Here is a 27115-nt window from a genome sequence, read left to right as displayed (position 1 = left end):
GTCTGGCCCCTTCTACTCTTTCCTAGGGGTTCCCATCAGAAGGTACCTTAGACTTGTGACAAAATTTCAGGCCTCAGTGGCCCCTTTTTGGGCCAACCCTCTTTAGCTGGGCATTTACCCATGAAGGGATTTGTATCTTTGAATGTTTCTTAGGGAAAATCATTTCAACTATATTCTTTCTCTTTTTTCTATTGCACACCAATTGTACTAAAGGTCTTTTCTATTGAAGGTCTTAAGCACTAACAGTGTATTTTGTCTTTATATGGCAGATGGCAGAAACTATTTAGAGCAGGCTGATTTGGGGGTCCTGGGGTGCCTCTTATTTTGCCCTGTAACAATTTGATTAGGTCCCAGAATGCATAAAGCAGTTTTAGCAGCAATGCTGAGATTTAGGGTTCAAGCCTCACCAAGAGTGATGTTGTCATGAGCTGTTGGGCTCAGAAAGTGGGTCCTTGGGTTACCTCTGAGAAGAGTTTTGGCAGAACTTCCCTTTCTGTGGCACATGGTGAGTTTACCCAGGAGAGGAGCATGTTTACACAGACACAGGCAAGTGAAGATTACATTCTAAAAGCACCATTTTGTTAGGAAAAGGAGAAAAAAAAGAAGCACCTGTGTAGTCATAGGCAGGCAGTGTTTGGAGAAGAGCTGCATTTTACTAAGGGAAAAATTGTACGGATAAAGTGTTCTTTCAGGGAGGGTTTCATTCCTTTGTGGAATTGTTATCCGTTGTTAGATTAATTTCTTCTAGGGTGAGAGTAGGTTGATTTGTAAGGACCCATGATTGTAATGTCCCTCAATCTCCATCTCCCCACCTCTGGTCTGAGCCTCCGGATACTCTCCATAGCAGTTGGAACCTAAGGATTTTCATTTCTATACTGATTTAATGACTATGTTAATCATTCAGACCCCATCTCCAGTTTCTGGTCTTGTGAGGCCTCAATTCCAGATTTTTTTACTCTTAGTTTCTATCATAGAGCACTTTTTACTTTCCCAGCAAGGGTGATGATGTGAGCACCTGGACTACTTTTCTTGCTTTCTGGAAAGCTGTAGGTTGAGAAGAGAAACATCAGTGCATAATTAAACATCAGTGCATAATGAAAAAGTCATACCTGACTCTCCTCCCAACAACATCTGAAAAGCCACAGGTAGAAGTAGAATATGGTACCAGTTGTTGTAGCAGTGAGGTATGAATTAAAGGGCTCAATTGGCTCAATATAAAAAGAAATATGGAAAGTCAATGGAAATGCAAGAAACACATTATTGAGGGAAATAAACTAAAATGGAATTAGAATTCTATTTGACTATTTTGGCAAGGGGAAAGAGTGATAGATGCTTTGGACAAAGTGGACACAGTGGATATGGGAAGAAGCCAGGCCTATTAAACAGGCATTTGGGATTTGAAGTTAAGGTGAAGGGAAAAGAGGTATAAAATGCTGAGACCTGAATTCTACATTGGCAAATAAGTTGAGTAATGGAGCTGTCTGTTGATAGAGAATACTAGAAGAGGACTGTTTTGTTAACATTTCCAAAATAGGGGTTTTTCTCAAAGGGCTTATGGTTTAAATGAAAGTCAAGTTGAGGGATTTCTCTCAGGATCAACAGTTACAATGAAATGTCCCAGGAGTTTGACACCCTGTTCCTCTATGTTCCTTGTATGCCTAATCTTATGCAGCCCTGCAGTGCTATTATTTTTAGTATATGCTTTTCCTTTATGCTGACACTTCACACATGACAATAGCCTGTGTGCAAGCTTCAAACAATATCGAAGCATATGGACTCCACAGGTCATTCTCACCTGCCCCACTCTTCTCCACCGCGTAGGTAACAACTGGGGTCAGTTACAGATGTTTTATCTCAGACATTTTCTCTGCACGTACACATCACATGTGCACACATATACAAAGGTCCCACTGTGAGCACTTCCCACTGATTTTCCTCATTAATAACATGTGCACCATGGACACCATGTTATAACATAAACCCCCATCACATATTTACCTTCCAAAGGGCCTTGGTTATTAATAGACATTTAAAGTATTTTATAGGCTATTTGTTCCTTCTATCCTTGTGTACATAGTGCAATCTCTCTCTTCCTCCTCTCCTCCTCCTCCTCTTCTTCTTTTCCTCTCCTCCCCCGCCTCTCCTCCTCTTCCTCTTCCTCCCCTCCTCCTCCTCCTCCCCTCCTCCTTCTCCTCTTCTCTCTCTCTTCTCCCCCACCTGCCATCCCCATCCTTAGAAGTTGGATTGCTTGGTGAGAGCTCAGTCATTCCACAAATCCTTACTAAGTGCCTACTATGTCACTAGGAATTGTTCTGGGAGTTGGGAAAGCATCTTGGTGAACAAAACAAACGTCCCTAAAGATGAAGTGATCATTTTTATTTTGATGTATGCTTTCTCTCACTGGTGCAGGGCAACTAGTGCCTATTTAGTGTTACCCTAAATACCACTCCTGGTTTGAGATTTCTGTACCAGATCAAAAATATTTAAATAATCCGAAAGAAGGCAGGAAAGGGTGTGGGGGCAATAACAGATAAACAAGCAAAAAGAAACAAAACAAAAACAAGGAGGTAAAGAGAACAACCTCCCTTTCAAAAAACCCTATAGCCCTTAATACAACCCTGTCAATTATTACATTAAATGTTAAAGGTATAAACAATAAAATGCAGACATGCATATAGTAGATAATAAGCAGGATCCCACAAAATGTACACATAAGAGACATATTTTAAATACAAAGATATAAGTAGTAGAAAGTAAATGAATGGGAAAAGCTATGCTATTCACACACAAAAATTACTTAAGAATGGAGTGGATATTATAAATCAGATAACATAAACTTGAAGATATTTTTACCTAAGGTAAAGGGAAAATGTCATAATGGTAAAGGGGGCAGTTCCTTAGAAAGATAATATATATGCATCTAACAGAAAACCTTCAATGTACATAAAACAAAAATTGACAGAATTGTAGTAGGAGATTTTAACACCCCTCTCTAGTTGACAAAGTGTTTAGATCAAAATAATCGGTAAAGATACTATCCACCACCTTGACTGAATTGACACCTAGAGAGCATTCTATCCAGCAGCTGCATAAGAGACAGTTTTTGCAACTACAGTGGCACACTTTACTACAATAGATGACAGCCCAGACCTTAAAACATATCTCAAGAAATTTTAAAGGACCAAGATCATACACAGTATATTCTATGATTCAACTGAATTAAACTAGAAATCAATTGTAGTGTGATATATTGGAACTCCCAAATATCCAAAAGTTAAACAACATGCTTTTCAATGATTCATGGGTTAAAAATGAAATCAGAAAATTATGAAATTAGAAAATATTTTGAGCTGGATGACAATGAAAGTAGATCAAAATCCAAGCGATTAAAGGAATACTTAAGAGAGTTTACATGATAAATGATAAAAATTAAATGATGATATTGGAAAGATATAAAATCAATGACTTAAGATTACCTCTAAAGAAGGTGGGAAAAGAGGAGCAAAGTTAATACCTGGTAACTAGAAGGACGTGAGGTAGAACAGGAAGTTAGCACAATAGCTGCAGCCTCTTACCCTCCCCTTCCAGTTGTGCACATTTAAGAACAAAGCGACTCAAACTTTATTAGTTTATCTCATACCAGGTGGCACTAGTTGTAAAACTTCTATCTTAGTGTACAGGAGGTTAAGGGTCAGGTGCTTTTGATAAACAAATTTGGTCAAATCTCATTATCCTGGCGTGTAAATTCCTGCCCCCTTTGTCCAAAAAGTGGTCAAACCCACTGAGGATCCCATCCGTGAGCCCCTGCCCTCACACTAAGCAAGTATTTACGTCAGCAGGATTTCCTTGGAACCTGCCGGCGCTCACTTCTCAGCATGTACTCTCACTAAAGATTCATTTCTAACTCACTCCTGCATGAATTATTTCCTACGTAGAAGTCAATAACCTCAGGGGTCCCTCAACTCCCCTGGGCCCCAACAGAAGGAAATAATAAAGGACAGAAATCAACTTTATTGGAAGCAGGCAGTGTACAAAATTAACAAAGCCAAAATCAGAGCTTTGAACAGATCAACAAAATTAACAAACCTCTGGCTAGAAAGAACAAGAAAATGAATGATAGGGAGCGAATCACTGATATCAGACACATACAAGGGGTTATCACCTGAGACCATGCAGACATTAGAAGGGATACTTAAGAAAACAGAATGAAGACTTTTCAGTCAACAATTCTGAAAAGAAGTTAACTGTGATACAGGACCAATTGCTGCCATGGCTAAATCCCTGGGGAGCTCTTAAATCAGTTATTCCAGGTCGGTTCTAGCTGGCCTTGCCTTTGTACTCCCATATGATCAGTCATTAAATGGTCGAGTAGAGAGTATGACTTTCCCTGTACAGTTGAGAATCCCTGAAACAGCTGAGAGCTGTCTGTCAAAAGCACATGGAAGGGGGCCCAAAGGGGTACATCACAGCTCCCGCTTTAGTAATGTTTCTTCTCAAACCAGATCACCACTGTCAACAACATGCAGAGTGGACGGAGGCAGAGAGGATCAAAGGCATAATGAGTTATTAGAATACCAGATTTAAAAAGTAGTGGCATTAATATTGACCACCCACTGTGGGTCAAACACCATGGTAGACACCAAAGACACTGAGAAAAGATACAGTCCCTGTCCCTCAGTGGAAGGAGGCAGACAGTGTGAAATGAAATCTCACATGACGTATTGTAGGGTAAGGTAAAAGTATCAGGCTTTTCTGCCCTCCCGCCGTTAGGATAGATGAGGGAACCCTGCGGTCCTGAATGCATGCCTGATGGCGGGCACCTGAAAGGGGTACACCTGGGCTGAGAGACTGAGTTTATAAGGGCGGCATCGTGGGGATGCCAGCAGAAGCCAAGAACGGACGGAAGCTGAGAGAAGAAGAGAAGCAGAGAGAACGCCAGAGAGCCCAGACAGAGTGAGGATTTGCTGGGGGCTGGGAGGCCTGCCAGCCTCCCGGCCCCCCAGCGCCCCTGCCTGCCGTATGTCTGGTAAACCTAAATAAAAGACCTGCAAAAGCCACCGAGGACTCTGACTCCTCCTTTACCCGGTCTGCTGGATCAGAAATCCTGCTCAGTGCCCTGTTCCTGTCCTTACACGTATGTGCTATTATAATGCTATAGGCATGAAGAGGGCTGAACAATTTACTCTGCTGTTGACTACAGGCAGGGAGGGGTGGGGGTGTAAGCAGGTTGTATTTCCAGAAAGATTTTAGGTAACATTTTAGCAACTATAAGACCATGAAGGTTTTGTACAGGATGAGACATCTGAAGCATTCTTTAAACATAGTCTATTTTTTTTTCATGCACTCAGAGCTGCGGTATAATTTAGTTAAGAAAATGGGCCTCCCTGGTGGCGCAAGGGGTTAAGACAACCTATGAAGCTATCCGCAGCCACTACAGCAAGAGTTGCTCTTGGCCAGGGAGCAACCCACATGGCACACCTCTCCTGACTCTCCTGCTGCTCCCCTCAGCAGTGTATTTTGGTCAGTCTGCCTGTTCTGTTCCCCACTCTGTCTCTGGTGAATCCTCTCACCTCCCACATTTCTGGCCTGTACCACAGTTCCTGTATGCATAAATAAATAAATCTTTTTTTTTAAAAAAGGAAAATATGATGTTCACAAGAGTCTTTCTAAACAACTGTTAATGGAAGATATATCTATATTACTGTAAACAATATGTTTTTCCCAGAAATACTTTTCCTGCCAATTATGTGCTGCATTTTAAAAGAATGATTATAATATCTTTAGGACAGACATTAATTTTCTTGGAAAAGGCAATGGAGAACTATAATAAACAAGGTTTATTTAGGACATTTTAATTTATAGACACTATTTTGGTAATATGCTTGAGCTGTAAAAATAGAAAAGAAGTTCTCTCCTCTCCCTGGCTATGGATATAGAGACACTCTCACTAGGAAATGACATTTATTCAGTTACCACAAATTCAAATCTTGGAAAACAGAATCCCAAGGAATTCAAATTCCTGATGCCCTGAACACAGAGAGCCACCTGCCCCCCACCCCACCCAAGCTCACATTCAACCTTGGAATAAGGGACCTCAAAGATTTCGAAGACTTCACAGCCTAAACACAAACCAGCAAGTACCATAGACTCTCCCTTAAAATACAAATCCTCATTGAGTTTAGAGACCTCATACCTTAACACGAACCCCTCCAAGTACCTCAATTCTGAAACTTGGAACATAGACATTCAAAGACACCTCATACACTAAAATTAGACTCCAAATACCCAGAACCAAACTTAGGACAAACACCCTGAAGGAGTTCAGGCACCTCTGCCACACTGAACACACCCCTTCCCCCCATGACCCCATACCCAAACCCTAGAATAAAGAATGTCAAAAGATGTCAGAGCCCACACATACTGAATACAAATCCAAAACACCACCACATATTCAAATCTTGGGGCGTATACCCTCTAAAGGTTCAGAGAGCTCACTCTGAACAGAGTCCTTTTTTTTTTTATTTTTTTTTTTAATAGAGGCATGCTTTTATTTATTTATTTGTTTGTTTTGTTTATACATGCACTGGGTACAGTCAGAAGCACGGGAGGGTGGGAGAAGTCACCAGAGCCAGAGCGGGGAGCAGAGCAGGCAGAAGGACCGAAGTACACTGCTGAGGGGAGCAGCGGGCGGCAGGAGAGGTCTGCGCGCCATGTGGGACCCTCCTCTGGTGGCCAGGGAGCAGCCGGGGATCGAACCGGCGCTGCAGAGGCCACGGGTAGCTTCGCAACCCAGCGCTCAACCGCTGCGCCACCGGGGAGGCCCTGAACAGAGTCCTTAAATACTTTAGACTTAAATCTTGGAAGGAGCCATAAATGAGTTCAAAAATCTCATTTCCTAAAAACAGACCCCCAGTTACCTTAGAATCAAATCTTGGAGGACAGAACCCTAAAAAGCTCAGATCACACTCCCAAAGCTTCAGAATCAATCCTTGGAATATAAACCTTGAAAGAGTTCACTGGTATTACACACTAAAACAGACCACCAAAGCCTCAGATTCACACCTTGGGACAGACCCTCAAAGACTCAGTTGCACCGAACTGAAATCTTGGGACATGACCAAGGTGTTCAAAAAATTCACAGAGCTCATCCTCTGAACAAAGACACATATCTCAGAATCAAAGTCTGAGGCATAGACCCACACAGATTTTAGAGACCTTCCAACCTGAACACAGGCTCCCAAGTTCCTCAAACTAAGACTTTTGGAATGTAGATTCTCAAACATTTCAGAGACCTCATATTCTGAAGATGAACTCAACAAATACCTGAGACCCAGGACACGACCCTCTATAAGTTCAGAGACCAGTACCCTGAACACAGTCCTTAAATATCTCAGACTTGAATCTTGGAAAGGGCCCTAAATGAGTTCAGAAGCCTCACTCCCTGAAGACACACCATGAATTAATTACTTCACAATCAAAGCTAAGAACACAACCCCGGAGGGTCCAGGGACCTCACACCATGAATACAGACCCCTCAAACCTCAGCTTCAACTTGGGACATACAACCTCGAGGAATTCAGAGGGCTCCCAAGCTGAACATGGACAAAATACCTGAGATTCAAAAACAGACCCTCAAATATTTCCAGGGACCTCATACCTTGAACACAGACTGCCCAGTATCTTAGGCTCAAATTTGAGACACAGACCCTCAAAAAGTTCACATCCTGCCAGAATATGCCAAGTGCTTACATCTCAAAACTTGACACACAGACTCTGAAAGAGTCCAGAGGCCTTATATACCGAACACAGACCCACAAATACTTAAGAATAAAATGTACCACATCTTCTTGATCCAGTCATCTATTTTTGGGCATTTGGGTTGTTTCCATAGCTTAGCTATTGTAAATAGTGCTGCTATAAACATAGGGGTGCAGGTGCCCTTTGGAATTACTGTTTCTGTGTCATTTGGGTAAATACCTAGGAGTGGAATTGCTGGATCAAATGGAAGCTCTATGTTTAGTAGGTCAAGAAATCTCCACACAGCTCTCCATAGTGGTTGGACCAGTTTGCACTCCCACCAGCAGTGCAGGAGAGTTCCTTTTTCTCCACAACCTCGCCAACATTTGCTGTTGCTAGTTTTTTTAAAATGTGTGCCATTTGGTACATATACACAATGGAATATTACTCAGCAATCAAAAAAGATAAAAACATGCAGTTTGCAGCAACATGGATGGAGCTAGAAGGGATCATGCTCAGCGAAATAAGTCAGAAAGAAAAAGAAAAATACCAGATGGTCTCACTCATAGCAGGAATTTAGAAAACCTAAATAAGAGACCAGGAAAAAGACTAATCAATACAAAATAAAAATCAAAATCAACAAGCAACTATAAACCAGAAACATACTAGGAGGGGAGAGGGAGGGAGCGGTGGGGAAAGGAAGGACTAGAGTCAAAATAAGGGGGAGGGGGTGCAATTGTATGGGGAATATAACCAAAATGAAAATGCATACATTGTGCAAAGATGAAAAAAGATGTAAGAATTATATAAAATAAAATATTTTTAAAAAGACTAAAATGTAGAAATAGACTCTCAAAGATTTTAGAGACTTCTCATCTTGAATATCAACCCACAAATACCTACTACTCAAACTTGGGGGCATAGAACATCTAGAGGTTCACAGACTTTACACCTTAAACTCAGTCCCTAATATCATAGGCATTGGAAGAGGCCCTAAATGAATTTAGAAACCTCATTCCCTGAGAACTCTCCAATTATCTCAGAATTAAATATTGAAATGCAAAAACCTGAAAGAATTCAAATACTTTACACCCTGAGAACAAATCACTAAGTACCTTAGACTCAACTCCTGGGAGACAACCTCAAAGACTTGAGGGGTCATACCCTGTAAAAGACCACTAGGTACCACAAACTCAAACTTTAGAACACAGACCCTCAAAGAACTCAGAAACTTTACTTCTTGCACGAAGCTCCCAATAACTTCACACTCATCCCTTGGAACAGAGACCCTCAAAGAACTCAAAGATGTTATGCCCAGAATATAGATTTCCAGTTACCTCAGACTCAAACCTTGGGACATGGGTTTCTGGGACTTCACACTTAGAATAAACCCTCCAAATATCTAAGATTCAAACACTGAAAGAGAACTTTAAAGATATCAGGAACCTTTCTCCCTAAAAGAAGATCCAAAATCCCGACTTATACTTGAGACACAAATCATCTAAAATTTGAGAAACTTCAAACCTAGAAGAGAGGCCCACAAAGTAGTCAGAGAATGCATACTCTGAATACATACCTATAAACATTTCAGATCCAAACCTTGTGACACAGACCCCCAAGTGTTCAGCGATCTCATACCTTGTACACAAATGCTCAAATACCTGGAATCAAACAAGGGACACACTATCAAAGAGTTTAGAAACCTCATACCTTGAATAGAAACTCCAAATACCTGAGACTCAAATCATAGAATACAGATTCTTAAAGACTTCAGACCTAACACCCTTAACATGGTTTCCAATTGCCTCAGATACAAAATTTGAAGAGTTACTCAAAGATTTTAAGGACCTCATACTCTGAACTCAGACATCAAATACTTCGGATGAAACCGAAGTCAGAGACTGACTACCCTACATACAGACACAGCCCAAAAAAATCACATTCAAGCCAAGGAAAACATACCCTCATAGATTTTGGTGATATGCCCTGAGGTCAGACCCTAAATTTCTTAGCCTCCAAATTTGCACACAAACCATCAAAGCATTTAGAAATTCCATACCAGGGACAATACTCCAAATACCTGAGTCAGGCCTTAGGGCACAGATTCTCCTAAATTGGGAAATTTAAGATTCTGAATACAGATATCCTAATACCTCAGATTCAAAACTTGGAGAATAGACGCTTAAAGAGTTCAAGGATCTCACATTATGAACTTAGATCCAAATATCTCAGACCCAAACTTGGGACACATATCCCCCAAAAGTTTAATAATCTCATACCCTTAGCACAAGACCCCAAATACTTCAGACTCACAAGCTGAAATACACACTCTTAAGGGGCTAAGAGATGTAATATCTGGAACACAGACTCATCTTTGGACATAGACCCTTTAAAAGTACAGAGACATCACACTCTGAAAACAATATCTCCAAATTTAGTGTCAGTATTTGAAATAGAAAACCTTCAGGAGTTCAAAGACCTCTCGTATTATCAACACAGACTCCTAAACATCTCAGATTTAAACCCTGGAACTAGAACCCTCAGCAGTTCAGAGGCTTCACAAACTCCAAAATACCACACACTCAAATCTTAGAACACAGACCCTCAAAAAGTACAGACCTCAAATCCTGAAGACAGCCCATCCAACTACTTCAGACCCAAAAACTGTGACACAAGCACTCACACTCCATATACCTCTGAATTGAAGATCATCTAACTTAGTGACCCACACTAAATTAGGACCCAAACACATCAGACTAAAATCTTGGAACACAGATGATCAAAACATTAGAAACCTTACTACCTGAACTCACACCCCAAATACCTCAGATGCAAACCTTGGTGAGGTTCAGGGACTGCCCATCCTGAACACACATGCCAAATACCTCACATTAACACCTTAGGAAACAGATCCATTAAAATTAAAAGTTCAGCAACATCACACCCAAGATGCTGATACCAGAACAGATCATTTTCTTATTTTTTAAAAAGATTTATTTATTTATGCATACAAGAGCTAGGGTACAGGCCAGAAGTGTGTGTGTGTGTGGGGGGGGGCGGGGATGAGAAGATTCACCAGAGACAGAGTGGGGAACAGAACAGGCGGATTGACTGAAATACACTGCTGAGGGGAGTGGCGGGGGAGTCAGGAGAGGGCTGCTGTGCCATGTGGGTTGCTCCCTGGCCAATTGGGGATCAAATTCGTGCTGCTCATTTTCAAACCTTTGGGACATAGACCACAATGTGTTCACTACCTCACACATAATTAAGAAACCCCACAACATGAGCACAGATTCCCAAATACCTCTAACCTCTGACTAAATCCTTGCAGCATAGACCCTCAGTGAGTATCTTAGTGTCAAACCCTGTGACAGACACTCAGAATTCAGAGACCTCACAGTCTGAGCACAGGCCTTTAATTATCCCTGACTCAAACTTCAGTACACTGAACTTCAAAGAATTAAAATCCCTTACACCCTCATGACACATAACCAAATACCTGTGACTTAAACCTTAGCACATGGGCCATCAAAGAGTTAAACCCTGAAATCAGGCCTGAAACACCTCAGATTCAATCCTTGGTGTGTGTAAGTGTGTGCACACGTGCACACACACACACACACACACACACACACAAACGTTCAGGGATTTCAAACCCTGAATGCAGAACTTGAAATACTTTAGATTCAAATGTTGGAACACAGGACCTTAGATTCTAGACTCACACCCTAAACCCCAATCCCCCAAACACCACAGATTTAAATGTTAGAATACAGATGCTCAAAGATTTCAGACCTCAAAACATGAACACAGCAGTTCAAATACTTGGAACTCAAAACTTGGAATGCAGCCCTCAAAAGGGTCAAGTATCTCACACTGTGATCCTGTGGCTCCCAAGTACCAATCTCAAATTATGGAACAGTTTGTCAAAGATTTCAGATTCACCACACACTGAATATAGACCCCAAATACCCATCTCAAATGCTGGGACAAAGACCATCTAAAGTTTCAGAGCCCTCCCACGTTGAACACAGATCCCCAAATATCTCAGACTTTAACCTTGTGAAACAAATCTCATCAAATTCCAAATGCCTCACTGCCCAGCCATTATATCCAATATCCCAGGCTCATCCTTTGGGACAGTGACTGTAACACATTCAGAGATCTCACACACTGAACACAGAAACAAACACATTCAACTCAAACCTTGGGACATGGACTCTGGAACAATTGGGAGAATTCATACTCTGAATACAAATTCCCACATACCACATATTCAAATCTGAGAATCACAGACCTACACAGTGTCCAGAGACCTTATATCCTTAGCCTAGACCAATACATAGCTCAGACTCCAACTTTGGAACACAGGCCATCAAAGAGTTCAGAGATCTTACGCATTGACCACTGAACCTCAGACATCTAGAAGCAAATCCTTGAAAAATAGATCATCAGTGAGTTCAAAGGCCACAGGCATTGAACATAGATACTCTGTTACCTCAGAGTCAAACCTTGGTCAAACATCACCAAAGTGTTTAGAAATGCCTAATCCTGAAATCACACACCAATACATCAGAATAAGATCTTGGGCAAAGCAAACTGAAAGAGTTCAGAGTTTGCTCATCTTCAGATTCAATCTTTGGAGCACATATAAAGTTAAATATTTCCCATTCCCTGAACACAGTACCCTAAACACCTCTGAAGTCTATGAAGACTTTAGAGACTTTACACCCTCCACACAAATCCTGAAATACCACCCACTCAAATCTTGGAACAGAGATCCTTAAAGCATTCAGAAATGTCACGCTCAAACATAGACCCTCCCATACACTTCAGACTCCAACCTGGAAACAAACTCCACAGTGTTCTGCAGCCTCACGGTCTAAAGAAACATTTCCAAATACCTCAGCCACAATATTTGGAACATAGACCCTCAAAGAGTTCATAGACCTCACACCCGGAACATACATTTCCAAATACTTCAGTCTCAAGCCTTGTGACAAAACTCATAAAAAGATCTAAAACCTGAAAGCCTGAACATAGAGCCCCTCAAATATCTGAGGCTCAAACTTGAGTCACCTAATCTCAATGAGTTCAGAGACCTCACTGACTGAATACAAACTCAAAACCCAAATTGCTCACATTCAAACTTTAAGTCACAGATCCTAAGAGATTTCTGAGTGTTTATAACATGAGCAAGAGATCCTGCCACCAGAGATTCAAAACACAGAACACAGATGCTCAGAGACCTGACGTCTTAAACACAGATGAGCAAATACAGAAAGTTGAAAGACCTCAAAGACACTATACTTGAAAGATGATCCCCAAATACCCAATGTCAATTCTAAGAAAAATATCTTCAAGAAATCAGAGACCTCACACCATGTACACACACTTCAAGACCTCAGGATGACCTTGCAACATAAACTCTCATTGAGTTCAGAGGCCTCACATTCCAAACACAGATCTTCAAATCTATCAGTTAAATTACAGACCTCCAGAGGGTTCAGAGACACTGCAGTCTAAATACAAATTCTCAAATACCTCATACTTAAGCTTGGGGCACTGATCTTTGAAGAATTCCAAAGCTTCCCAAACTGTACATCTTGACATAGACCCACAAAATACATGAGCTCTCACACCCCAACATAGATCTGGGAATACATCCAGCTAAGAATCTTAGGACACAGATCCTCAAATAGGTCAAAGACCCTACATTCTAAACAAAGACACCCCCCCCCCGATGTACTTCAGAAACAGTTGTGTAAAAAAAAAAAAAACAACCTAAAAGAGCCAGAGACTCTCGCTCTAACACACACCTTCAAATACTCAGATCTCATAACAGAGATGCTTAGAGTTCAGAGCTCTCACATCTTAAACACAGATGTGCAAACAGCTTACATTCCAAATTTGTATGCTAGACTCTCAGTAATTTCAGAGATCTCATGTCCAGAGCTCCAGACACATTAGTTAAAACTTCAGTACATAGGACCTTAAAGAGTTCAGAACTCACCATTTAAACACAGACTCCCAAACTTCAGACTCAAACCTTGGGACACAGAACCTCAAAAAGGTCAAGGGTCTCACACCCTGAACTGAGATGTCAAATAACTCGTAAGTCAAATTAGGACACAGACTCTCAAAAAGTTCAGAGATCTCTGACCTCAAATACCTCAGAACAAAACCTCAAAAAACAGACCCTCACTGAACTCACGGAACACATGCGCTGAGCACAGACTTCCAGGTACTTCAGATTCATGTGTTGGTAGTCAGATTCTTTTTTTTTTTTAAATAATAAATTTTATTTTTATATTACACATGCAATTTGCAGCAACATGGATGGCGCTGGAAGGGTAGTCAGATTCTTAATGAAAAAGGGAATTGACACTGAATTCAGAACCACAAACTCATAAAATTCAGTCATGGGACGCAGACACACAAAGATTGCAGTGACCTCACAACCTGCAAACATGCCTAAACACTTTACACCCAAAAGCTTGGGACACAATCTTCTAAAATTTCAGAGACAACATACTGAACCCAGATTCTGAAATACCTCAGTTATCAACCCTCAGGAAATAGACTGTATAAAATTTCACATAGCTCATAGCTTGAACAATGAGGACAATACTTCCAACTGAAATCTTGGAACATGGGCTCTATAAGATTTCAGAGACTTCAGACCCTGAGCACAAACCCCCAAATACCCAAACTTTGGGATAAATATTCTCACAGAGGCCAGAGAGCTCTCATTCTGACCACAGACCCAAAAATACTTCAGACCTTGAAACATAGACAGTGAGTTCACACACCTCTCACTCCCTGAAAACAGACCTATAAATATATGTGAGTCAAAGACTAGAAGGCAGGCTTTCAAAGAATTGTGAAATTTCTCACCCTCACACAAGTTCCCAAATGCCACCAACTCAAATCCTGGCACATAGAAACTTCAAGAATTTAGAAAACTCACACCTTGTACATAGACACCAAAAACCTCAGAAGGAAACTTAGAAAACAAACTCACAAACATTTCAAAGCCCTCTCACCTTGAACACCAACCCAAGCACCTCAGACTCCTTGCATTGAACACAGATCCCCGAAAGAGTGCTGTGATCACTCAGCCTCTAAATACCTCATCCTCATACTCAATATTTGGAACTCAGTTCTCCAAGTGTTCATAGACCTCAGAGCCAGTACATGAACTTCCAAATGCCTCAGACTCAAATGTTGTAACACAAAGGCTGAAAGAATTCAGAAAACTTCTCAAGTTAATACAGACCACAAATAACTCAGATTTAAATTTCTTACTCAGTCCCTCAACAAGTTGAGAGACCTCACCCCTGCTCACAGAACCCATACACCTCAGATTCAAATATTAAAACACAGACCCTGAAAGTTAGGAATACAGACCCAAATATCTTCAACTCAAACTCAGGAACATGGACTCTCCAAGAGCTCAAAGACTTTATACTCCAAACAGACTACAAATACCTCAGACTCAATATTATTAAAAAAGCCCTTTAAATAATTGAGGCTTCCTATTTGGAACACAGACCCCTAAATACGCCACACTCAAACAGTGGGCACTAGTAAGTCCACACACCTCACATTCCCTGAACACGGTCCCGAAAATACATCAGAGTCAAACCTTGGAATATGGGTCTTTGACTAAGTCACCTTTACATCCTAAATCTAAATCCAAATCCTCAAAAACCACATACTCCAATATTAGAAATCCTCCAAGAAATCAGAGACCTCATACTCTGAATGAGACACTAAATCTCAAAAGCAAACTGAGAATAAAAATCCCTAAAAGAGTCCAGAGACCTTACAGTTTAAACTTCCAAAGAATTCAGATGCCAAGCTTGAATGCACTCTTAAAGAAAACTTTACCTTGCAACTTAAATGCACACCACCACTTTTCTCAGACACAGTACATTTGGAATATAGACCTTCTTGAGTTCGTAGATCTCACAACCAGAACAGAGATTTCCAAACACCTCAGACAAACTTTGTGACACAAACCTTCAAACAATTCAGATATCTCACACTCCCAACACAGAATCTACATGGCTCCTATTCAAACATTAAAGCACCGACCTTAAAATACTTGTGACTGTTTACTATCAATACAGACCTCGAAGACCTCAGACTCAGAACTGAAACTAATAAAGGGGGAGGGGAGGGAGTCAAGGGGGAGGGGGCCAGTAGACTGTGGTGGAGGACTATGGGTGCTTTGATGGTGGTGGGGTGTGGTTACATCTGAAGAGGCATGAACTTATACCTCTAAATAATATACAGTGCTGTAAATCAATGTTACCTTAAAAAATCTTGGACCACATATCCTCAATGATTTCAGAGATCAAAATCCTAAACGAAGACTCACAAATACATTAAACTCAGACTTTTATGTCACAAACACTCAAAGAGTTAAAATCCTCACACTCTAAATGCAAAACGTCAAATATCTCAGATGTAACGCTAGGAAGAAAGGCGTTCAAAAAGTCAGCGATCTCATACTCTGAGCACAGCCCGCCCCTCCCCCCTTACATAATTCCTATTCAAACCTTGGAGCACATCTAATTAGTTCAGAGACTTCTCATTCTGCTCAGGGATCCCCAAATACACCTGATTCAAAAGTTAGAACACAAGCCCTCAAAGAGTTCAGACATAAATACCCAAATGCCACATACACAAATTTTGGTGCACTGACCCTCTAAAGTTTAGAGATGCCACACTCTGAATTTAGACAACAAAACAACAACAAACAAACTCTCAAAGCAAACTTAGGAAACAAATTCTCAAAGAAGTCAGGCATCTCCAAGCCTGATAAGAGACACCAGATACCTCACACTCCAACCCTGGGAGACAATGCTGAGTCATGACGACCTGGATACACACCTCCAAATACTGGCAGGTCAATGATTGGAACTCAGTCCTCATGTCCTCAATGAAGCCGTAGACCTCATACTCAGCACACGGCCTGGCAAACACCTGGCATTACAACCTAAGGCCACAGACCTTCATCAAGTTCAGAAGTTAATCCTTTCAAAAATAACCAATGTCTGTTATATAAACATTAAAACACAGACACTAAAAGTTTTGTGAGTGCTTACACCAGAACACAGACATAAAACACCTCAAATCTTAGAGAGCACAGGCACTTAAATATTTCAACAAACTAAAACTCTAAACACAGACAGGAAATTACAACAAATAATCATAAGTCATAGACTCTCATAGATGTCAAAGATCTTACATTCGGAATAAAGATTTATAAATACTTCAGACTCAGTCCTACGAAAAAGAGCCAGGTCCCTCATATTCTCAACAGGCACCACCAAACACCTGAGACTCAGACCTGACAACACAGATCCTCAAAGAGTTCAGGACCCTCAGGCCCTCAATACAGACCCCAGAAGCTCAGATTCAAAATCTGTACCAGAGATCTTCAGTGGTTTCAGAGCCCTCATGATAAATGCAGATCCCCAAATATATCGATTAAAATTTTAAGACACAGACCCTTAGTGCATTTGGAGACATCATGTTCTATAGAGAGTTCCAAACGCTTCCAACTTAAATCTCAGGATTCAGTACCTCGAAAAAGATCCCCGAACTAGCACACCAAGTAACACGGAAGCAAACTTAGGACATAAACCCTCAAAGGGTTCAGAGACCTCTTAATTTGAATACTTCCAAATACCTCCAACTAAAACTGAAAAACAGACTCAAGGAGTTTAGAGATCTCCCTCCCTCCCTCCCACCCACCCTCCTCCCTCCCTCCCTCCCTCCCTCCCTCGCACCTTCTCTCTGTCTCTCTGCCTCTCTCCCCCCACCCTTTTCTTTCTTTCCCACTACCCACTAAACTCCCTTACCCTTTCTCTCCCCCCTTGAACTCAGAAACCTCAGTTCAGTTAGCAATGTCTGTAATTATTTTGCTTTATCACTTTCTGCTTTGTTTCCTTATATTACTCATGCATGAGAAATTGTCCAATATTTGTCTTTATCTTTCGGACTGACTTTGCTTCACATAATCCCCATGAGTTCCTTCCATTTTGCTACAGATGGTAGCATTTCATCTTTGCTTATATGTGAATAATAGCCCACTGTTTGAATACACCACAGATTCTTTATCCAATCACCATCAGTGGGCACTTAGATTGCTTCCATATCCTAGCTATTGTAACAGGCAGACTGACTGAAACACACTGCTGAGGGGAGCAGGCGGGAGACAGGAGAGGTCTGCTGCGCCATGTGGGTAGCTCCCTGGCCAGGGATGGAACTCATGCTGCAGATAGCTTCCTAGTGCTGACCCTTAACCCCTTGTGCCACCAGGGAGGCCCCCAGGGGTTGATGATTTCATATTCTTCAGATATATACACAAAAATGGGATTGCTGGATCATGTGGTATTTCCATTTTTTAGCATTTTAAGATAGGTCACTTTCCCAAATGACTGCACTAATTTACATTTCCACCAACAAAGTACAAAGGTTCTTCTTTATTCACATCCTCTCCAACACTTGTTGAAAGTCTTTTTGATATCATTCTCACAAGTGTGAGATGATATTTCATTAGAAGTAATGATGAGCATTTTTTCATGTATCTGTAGGCCTTTTGTATATTCTCTTTGGAAAAATTGTAAGTTCAAATATAGTCCCCATTTTAAAAAATGGGCTGCTTTTGTTGTTGTTGAGTTGTATGAGTTCTTTGTAGATTTTGTATATTTTGTAGTTCTTTGTAGATTTTTGATTTTTTAGCTCCTTGTTGAATATATAATGGGCAGATATTTTCTCCCATTTCATAGAGTTTCTTTTGGTTTTAATGATAGTTTTTTTTTTCCTGTGCAGAAGCTTTTAATAGCCCCATTGGTTTATTTTTGTTTTTGTTCCCTTGTTTCCCTATTATAGTGATGTCCCAAAGACATCACTGAAGCCAATGTCTAGAAGCATTTTGCCTATGCTTTTTTCTATGTATTTTATGGCTTCAGGTATTATATCCAAGTCTTTGATCCACTTTAAATTATTTTTGGGTATGGTGTGAAGTACTGGTCTAGTTTTATTCATTTGCATGTGGATGATCAATTTTCCCAACACCATTTATTGAATAAACTTTCCTTTCTCTGTTGTATATTCTTGGATCCTAAGTCATAAATTAACTCTCCATCTAAGTTTATTTTTGAGCTCTCAGTTACATTCTATTGATCTGTGTGTTTATTTTTATTCCAATACCATACAATTTTAATTACTATTGTTTTGTAGTATAATTTGAAGTCTGGGAGCATTATGCTTCCATTCTTCTTTATTCTGCCAGGACTGCTTTGGGTATTTGGGGGCCTTTGTGGTTTCATATAAATTTAAGTAATGTTTTCTCTTATTTCTTTAAAGAATACCATTGGAATCTTGGTAAGGATAGCATTAAATCTGTATATTCCTTTGGGTAAGACAGTCACTTTAACAATACTGTATTGTTTTAATTACTGTTGCTTTGTAGTAATATAGTTTAAAATCAAGCACCATGCTGCCTCCATTTTCTCTTTTTCTCAGAATTGCTTTAGCTATTTGAGGTCTTCTATGGTTCCACGTAAATTTTAGTACTTTTTGTTCTATTTCCTTGAAGAATATCAATGGAATTTTAATGGAGATTGCATTAAATTGATATATTGCTTTTCGTAATATAGTCATATTGATTATATTAATTCTTCCCATCTGTGAACATGGAATATCTTTCCATCTCTTTTTGTCTTGTTCTATATATTTTAATAGTCTTATAATTTTTATTGTATAAATCCTTCCACCTCTCTGGTCAAATTAATTCCTAGGTATTTAATTCTTTTTGATGTGGTAATAAATGGATTTTTTCTCAGGTTTTTTTTTTTTTTTGTCTCCATACTCATTATTTATATGTAAAAATGCAGTAGATTTTTGTGTTTTAATTTTGTAACAGTCACTTTATTGTATTCACTTATTGTTTCTAGTAGTTTATTTGTGGAATCCTTAGGTTTTATTGCAATCTAGATTCCTTTTATTTTTTTTTTCTTTCTGAGTGCTTTAGCTAAAACTTCTAATAATAAATTAAACAAGTGGTGATAGAGGACATCCTTGCCTGTTCTTGGTCTTAAGGGAAACACTTTCTCAGTATTTCACCATTAAATAAAATATTGGCTGTAGGTCTGTGATACATGGTCATTATTATGTTGAGGTAGGTTCCTTCTATTCCCACCTGGTTAAGAATTTTTAGTCATAAATATGTGTTTTATCTTGTCAAATGCTTTCTCTGCATCTATTGATACTATCATATGATTTTTACCCTTCTTTTGTTGCTGGAATGTATTGCATATACTGATTTGCATATGTTAAGCTATTCTTGCCTCCTTAGAATAAATCCCACTTGGCCATGGTGTATGATTATTGTATTGTTGAATTTGATTTGCTAGCATTTTCTTGAAAATTTTTGCTTCTATATTCATCAGAGATCTTGTTCCATAGTGTTCTCTCTCTCCCTCTCTCCCTCTCTCTCCCTCTCTCTCATTCCTACTCTGGTTTTGGTGTCTAGGTAATGTTGGCATCACACAGTGTTTTAAGAAGTATTCCCTCTTCTTGGATTTTTTCTTTTGCAATATATTGAGTCAAATGGGCATAAGTTATTTTTAAAAAGATTTGAGGGTTTGATGTTATAAATTCTTTTTATGAATTTAATCAAGTTTACCATTCATGCATGCTCACCAGCAGGTGGGGTAGCTCTATCTTTGGTGTTTCTGGTGTAAATTACTTTATCTCTCTGTTTTGAAGACAGTTTGATAAATCCTTTACTAAAGAGGTCCTGAAGGACCACTCTGGCCAAGAAACTATGAAACTTCAGCCTCTCAGACACAACAGTTGGGGTTATAAACTTATAGGTGGGAACTTCCTTACTGGGTTTGTCATGTGTGGCTTTGATGTCAAACAAGAGTAGGTTATTGAGTTTGTCCTGAACTTGCCTTTGGACCACTTCTTCTTTTTGGATGTGCCCCCAGATTTATTCACTGGGTCTTTGTCTTTCTTGGCTGACTTTCTGGCGTCTTTCTTCTTATCATCCTTGGGTGGCACTGCAAAGCTCAGAGAGCAGCAGCTACCACGGCACCCTCATTAAGATGTCACACAAAAAAAACACAAAGTTTTAAAATTCACTTGGGCTTTTCTTTTGGGGGAGATTTTAAATTATTCCTTCAATTTCCATGCCTATGACCAATCCATTCATGTTCTGTTTCTTCCTGGTTCAATCTTGGTAAACAGTTTTGTTCTAAAAATGTATCCATTTCTTCAAGATGGTTGAAGTTGTTGGCATATAGCTGTTCATAGTAATCTCTTAAAGAACCTCTATATTTCTATGCTGTCTGTAGTAATTTCCCCTTTTATATCTAATTCTGTTTATTATTATTTTCTTTTTTCATTATTAGTTTAATTTGAAGTTTACTGATGTTGTTTATCTTCTTGAAGAACCAACTCTTAGTATCACTGAACTTTTGTACAGTCTTTCTGATTTATATTTCATTTATTCCCACTCCATCCCAGAAACCAGAATTCCTGCAAAGCCTGGCCTTAGCCATGTAAGGATTTTTCTAGCTGTTGAGATGGGAAACATTAAATTTTTTGATGTTAGAAATGATACCTTCATCTATACCCAGTCATCTCTTTAGTTCAGAGCCTTTGCAGCCATTCTTCTGTCCTGAGTTCTCTGCAGAAGGTTAACAGCAGTGTATCCTGATCATCTGTCCTTTCTTGAAGCTTTCTGAGAGGTGAATGAAACTTTTGACCTGAGGAAAGTCAGAATGATAGAGGAAGACACAATGTGCTACATTAGGAAGACTTGATGCCTTTTTAAATAGATTTCATAGACTTTGTAGCTAAGCAGTTTTCATTGATTTTTGGTATATTTTGTAGACTTTGTAGCTAAATAAATGTGGGGTTTTAAGAGGTGCAATTAAACATTCTAAGCCTCAGCTCCTAGTCTTTAAGTGGAGATAATTATATCAGTCAAATAGCTGTGATGATCAGAGACAATACTGTGAGTTTATTTTGTAGTAATTACAAATGGGTAATTTTAGATTGCAAATTAAATAGATTAGATTTTGTGGATAGAAATAATGCCTTTTTCATTATTTTATGCCTTGTCTATAGTATAATTCCTGATAATGATAGTTGTCTGAGAGAAAACAAAAAGAGTGTAATAGCCAGTATGAGATGTTTTGATAAGAAATTTCAGCAAGAGAGACAAAGGTACTGGTAAATAATTAAGTTTCTCATTTTTATTTTCTCCCAAACACAGCTGCTTAGGGTTTCTTAACACACAATGAATTTGTAATATAGTTTTATAATTATGTGATTCAGATTCATGTTTCTTCTAATGGGTACTGTTCTTGGTCCATTTCGATAATTAGCCTATTATGAGGTTGTCAATGTGGTGTGGTATATGTGATGATAGGCATAAATGTGTCAATGAGCTTAAACAGACAATGTCAAGTTTCTACGATTATGAACATTTTGGGGGTCAATTATATAAGGAAAGAAATTGCTGTTTAGAAGACTGGACCCCTGTCTTTCTTGCCAACAGGTGCAGTTATGCACGTAGAACTGCCATGATTGTTCTGAGATGAAAGAACATCTCTCGTGATGCCCAAGCTTTGGGCCACAACTGCTGATTTTGGATTTGTAGAAATTTTTGTCAACCATGTTAACAAGTTAATATATATTCACCAAAAATTGTTTTTCAGGTTGCTTATATTTTTCTTAGTCTTTAATAGTAGAATTTTCTATTTTCTTGAAATTAAATCTATAAAATTTTTGAAAACAAAAATAGACCTTTAATGAGTGAGTTCAGAGACTTCGTATGTTGAACATTCAGTCCAAAATTCTTTATACTTAAACGATAGAAGACAAACCCTTAGTTATATCACAGACATCATAGCCTCCATTCTGAACCACAAATTCTTCAGCTTCAGCTTTGGAACACATACAATGAAATATTTCACAAACCTCACACTTAACAGACCATAAACATCCCTCAGTCAAACTTCAGAGGCCTCACATGTTGAGCTCAGACTTCCAAATATCTCAGGATTAACACTTAGGAAATAGACCCCATAAAATTCCAGACACTTCACAGCTTGAGCACTGACACCTGATACCTCCTTCCAAACACGAACACAGGCAGTATAAGATTTCAGAGATTTCATATCCCCTGTGCAAATCTCCTAATACCACAAGCCCAGCGATAGCAACAGAAATTCTTAAACTATTCAGAGATTTCACACCCTGCTCCCTGACTCCAAACACTTCAGACTAAAAGCCTGAAGCAGAAATGTGCCACAATTTCAGTTGTCTAAAGCAGGGACCCACATCCCCTGTTATGTCAGCGGAAAACCTGGCAATTCAGAGTTTCAAAGTGTTCCAAGAACCTCCAAACCTGAACGCAGAACTTCAAATAAAAGAAACTTAAACTCTTGGAAACAGATCCCCATAGAGTTCAGAGACTTTTCACCCTGGAAAGAAACCTCCAAAAACTTATACTCAAACTTTAAAACAAAGATACCAAAAGTTTTGGGGCCCCACACCCTGAACACAGGCCTGCAATGACCTTGATTCAAATCTTACAACACAAATCCTCAAAAGACTTCAGAGATCTCATACTATGAGCAAAGGACCACCAAATATTCCTGGGGCACAAACCTTAGAAAATTCAGAAATTAAAAAAAAAATTCTAAGACTTCACACCCAGAACACAAACCTCCAAACCCCTCAGAATCAAACTCCAAACAGAGACTCAAATTTTCAGAGCCTTCACACTCTTAAAACAGACCTGAAACACCACACATTCCAACTTGGGACACAGACACCCTCTGAAGGGTCAGAGATTGTGCACTCTGAATAAGCTGAAACCAGACTTCCACCTTCAGAAACAGACCTCCATCCATTTTAGAGACATCTCTCGCTAAACAGAGATCACCAAAAGCCTCAAAATTAAACCTCAAGTCATACCCCAAAACAGTTCAGGGAGGGGCCTTACACCTAGTACAGATTCCTAGCTGCCTCCTACTGACACACTGGGACAGGGGCCTCCCTAGTGGCACAATGCGTTAAGTCTCAGCACTGTGAAGCAATCCATAGCCACTGCAGCACAAGTTTGATCCCCGGCCAGGGAGGTGACCCACATGGAGCAGCAGACCTCTCCTATCTCACCTGCTGCTCCCCTCAGCAGTGTATTTCAGTAGATCCGCCTGTCCTGCTCTCCACTCTGTCTCTGGTGATCTCTCTCACCCGCCACACCTCTGGCCTGTATACCGGCTTTGTATGCATAAATAAATAAATCTTAAAAAAAAATAGGCCTCAAATATCTTAGACCCAAACCTGGGACACAGACCCTCTAAAATTTTAGAGACCTCACATCTTGAATACAGACTCCCAAAATACTCAAAGACCTCCCACCCTGAACACTCACATTAATCAGAGTTTGAAACCACCTAAGCTTAGAACACAGATATGTCACACTCTCAACATAGACACCCAAATATCGCTAATTCCGGCCATAAGTCACGGACTCTTAAAGCATTCAGAGACCACAATGACCTCAGGTTCAAGCCTTGGGATAGACCCTCAAAGAATCCAGAGAGCTCACCCCTGAGCACAAATTCCTAAGTATGTCAGACTTAAATTGTAGAATCTTGCTCCTCAAAGTGGTCAGAGACATCACTCTTGAACATGGACTTCTAAACACTGCAGATGAAAAAACTGGGGAACAAACACTTAAAAATTTCAAGGCTTCACTCCTTGATCACAGGCCCAAATTTGGAAGAGATAGCCTCTAACATTTCAGAGACTTTACATCTTACAGATTCAAACCTCACAACACTGATCTTCAAAATTTCAGAGATAATGTTCACATTAACATTATTTAGATTTATTATTTATTTATTTTCTATTATTTAGGTTCAATCCTTGGGAAACAAACCTCAAAGAGTTAAGAGATCTCACATTCTGAACACAAACACAAACCTCAGACAAAATTCTCTAAGTGTTCATAGGCTCCAAATACCTCAAACTTAAACTTGGAACACAGACCCTTGGAAATGTCAGAGACCTTACATCTTGAATACAAATCCCCGTGTACCTCACATTTAAAACATACAAATCTAACCTCAAAGATTTGAGAGCTCTTACAGCCCAAATGCAGATAAAGTATTCTGAGGTCTCACACTCTCAACACTGATCCTACATAAATTCAAACCTAGGGACCAGAAATGGCAAATATCTGGATAAATATAATAAACTATTCTTTTTCTCATTTATTCAAAATATATTTGGCATGTCAAAGTAAAATTTATAACATTGTCTGATGCAGTTTTAATATATGTAGATGCCTACGAGATAATAGCATAAGCGGGGACGCTAAAGGTGGCAAAGTTTCTACATTTGAACTGAAGTGATGAAATAATGATTCCAAGTAGAAAGTGAAATGTTATGTATTTTGTAATTCCTAGAGCAACTACTAAAAAGACATACATAAAGATATAGTCAAAATCACAACAGATATACAAAAGTTTGGCATACACAATGTTGCAAATGACCCAAAACATAGGAGGTAAGATGAAATAGGAATGAAAAATAAAATGGTAAGTTTAAACCTAAATATATCCATAATGCACTAAATTGAAATTGTCTAAGCACATCAGTTAAACAACAGAGATGGTTAAAATTAAAAACCATGACCTAATTACATGCTGTCTGCAGATGTAATGAAATAAGTAGGCTACAGGTAGGAGGACAGCTGATTTAGGGGTAGAGATACAGATTGCTGGACAGAGCGTCACCTCTGTCCTCACAAAGAAAAAAAGTGAGAAAAACTGCAAATTATATTTTTTTCCTTAAAATTATCAATGAAATAAATTTCCTGGGAAAACAGCTCACTGAAATCTAGAGAGACAGTCACCTAGATGGAGACACAGCACCTGAGGATTCAATGATCTGAACAGATGCCTCTGAATGTCATATGCTAACAAATGGGTAAAGGCTGAATGGGGGCTAGTGTGAGAGCATGACCTGTAGGGGCTGCGGACTCGGGAGTTTCACTCCTGCTGGTAGGTTTTACTCTAGAGTCCCTCCAGGCGCTCACAGGGAAAGTCGGAGAGAACCTTGAGAAGACTGAGGATGGGGATACCAAGGAAGTAGTCACTGCTGAAACATTGTCCAAACCAGTCACCTCAATCTCCCATACAAAAACAAAAGCTCTAATTTGCAGAGGTGGAAACCCATTGCATTTGGGATAATATGGAGGACACCCCGGCACTCTGCCCAGACTCACCTTCCGCATCTCTCCCAAGTAACAAAGTCTCCATCTGCAGGGGAAGGACACAAAAACTGTTGCCCAGGTACACCTGCGGCAACTTACTGCAGCTGGGAGAAGGAAACAGGGTAAAGGACCTCTCTAGCTGGAGTACTAAGTGCCAGACTCAACATCACATCTGGAAGAGGGGCAGAAAGACTTGTGAAGGCCACAGGTGTAAGACTGAGGCTTACTCAGAACATCAGGGAATGTACTCCTGAGACAGGGGACTTCTTGGTTGTGCTTGCTTCTTTCTCCTTGCCTGTTGTCTTGAAAACAAGAATTCTAACAGTGGTAAATAAAAAGCATAGCTTAGCAATTAACAGCAAATCATGCCTTACTCTGTCCCTAGTAACTTCTTTGTTTTAGTCAGTAGTCTTAGCAGTCCATTGACGACAAAGCAGAACCGTTGCTGGCTGGTGGACAGGACCAGTCGGACCCAGTTGGTGGCACACGTGTCTTGAGAAGAACCCTGAACTTGCTCAGACCTTATTTTCATCACGATCTAAGATCTCCGCCTCTAGGTGGCATTTGTCCTCCTTTTTTTTGTACTTGTGATGCCTGAAGAAGTATGTTCTCTTACTGCGGCTGCGCAAAGCAGCTCCAACACTTCTTCCCTTTCCCTGTCCCCACATATAGAAGATAACGTCATCCCTTGTATTAGGCTCCTTGTGACCTATATAAAGGAGAAGATGTTGTTCCTCACAGAGACTCACCCTTGAAGCCTCCATGGAGCATTCTTTCCCTCTATTGCTTCAATAACTCTCAGCTTCACCATGATGGGAGTTCTCGTCTCCTTCTTGAGTAAGGAACTCAAGGACTCACTACATCTGGTGGTTAACACTCCTCCACACTTCTCAGCATGCTAAGACCTCATGAATAAAAAGAGAACATAGAATATGACTAAGAAAGTTGTGAGAGACAGGCTTTATCTAGGGTACAACACAACGGGAAGACCCAAAACCAAGTGGGGAGATGAAAACAAGGCATCACTAGAAAGATTTGAAGACTGTGGTAACTGAA

At 39.8% G+C, this 27115-nt stretch overlaps 1 pseudogene; it reads right to left on the bottom strand.

The window, feature by feature from the left end:
• Positions 1-26591, bottom strand: part of LOC119245668 (splicing factor, proline- and glutamine-rich-like) — a 72008-nt pseudogene extending 45417 nt beyond the window's left edge.
• Between the last annotated feature and the right edge of the window lie 524 nt (positions 26592-27115).

Source organism: Talpa occidentalis, unplaced genomic scaffold (genome assembly GCF_014898055.3).
Source record: "Talpa occidentalis isolate TD23 unplaced genomic scaffold, MPIMG_talOcc4v2.1 talOcc4.15, whole genome shotgun sequence".
NCBI lineage: Eukaryota > Metazoa > Chordata > Mammalia > Eulipotyphla > Talpidae > Talpa > Talpa occidentalis.
Note: the sequence above shows the minus strand (reverse complement) of the source record. Positions and strands in the feature narration are given on the sequence as shown.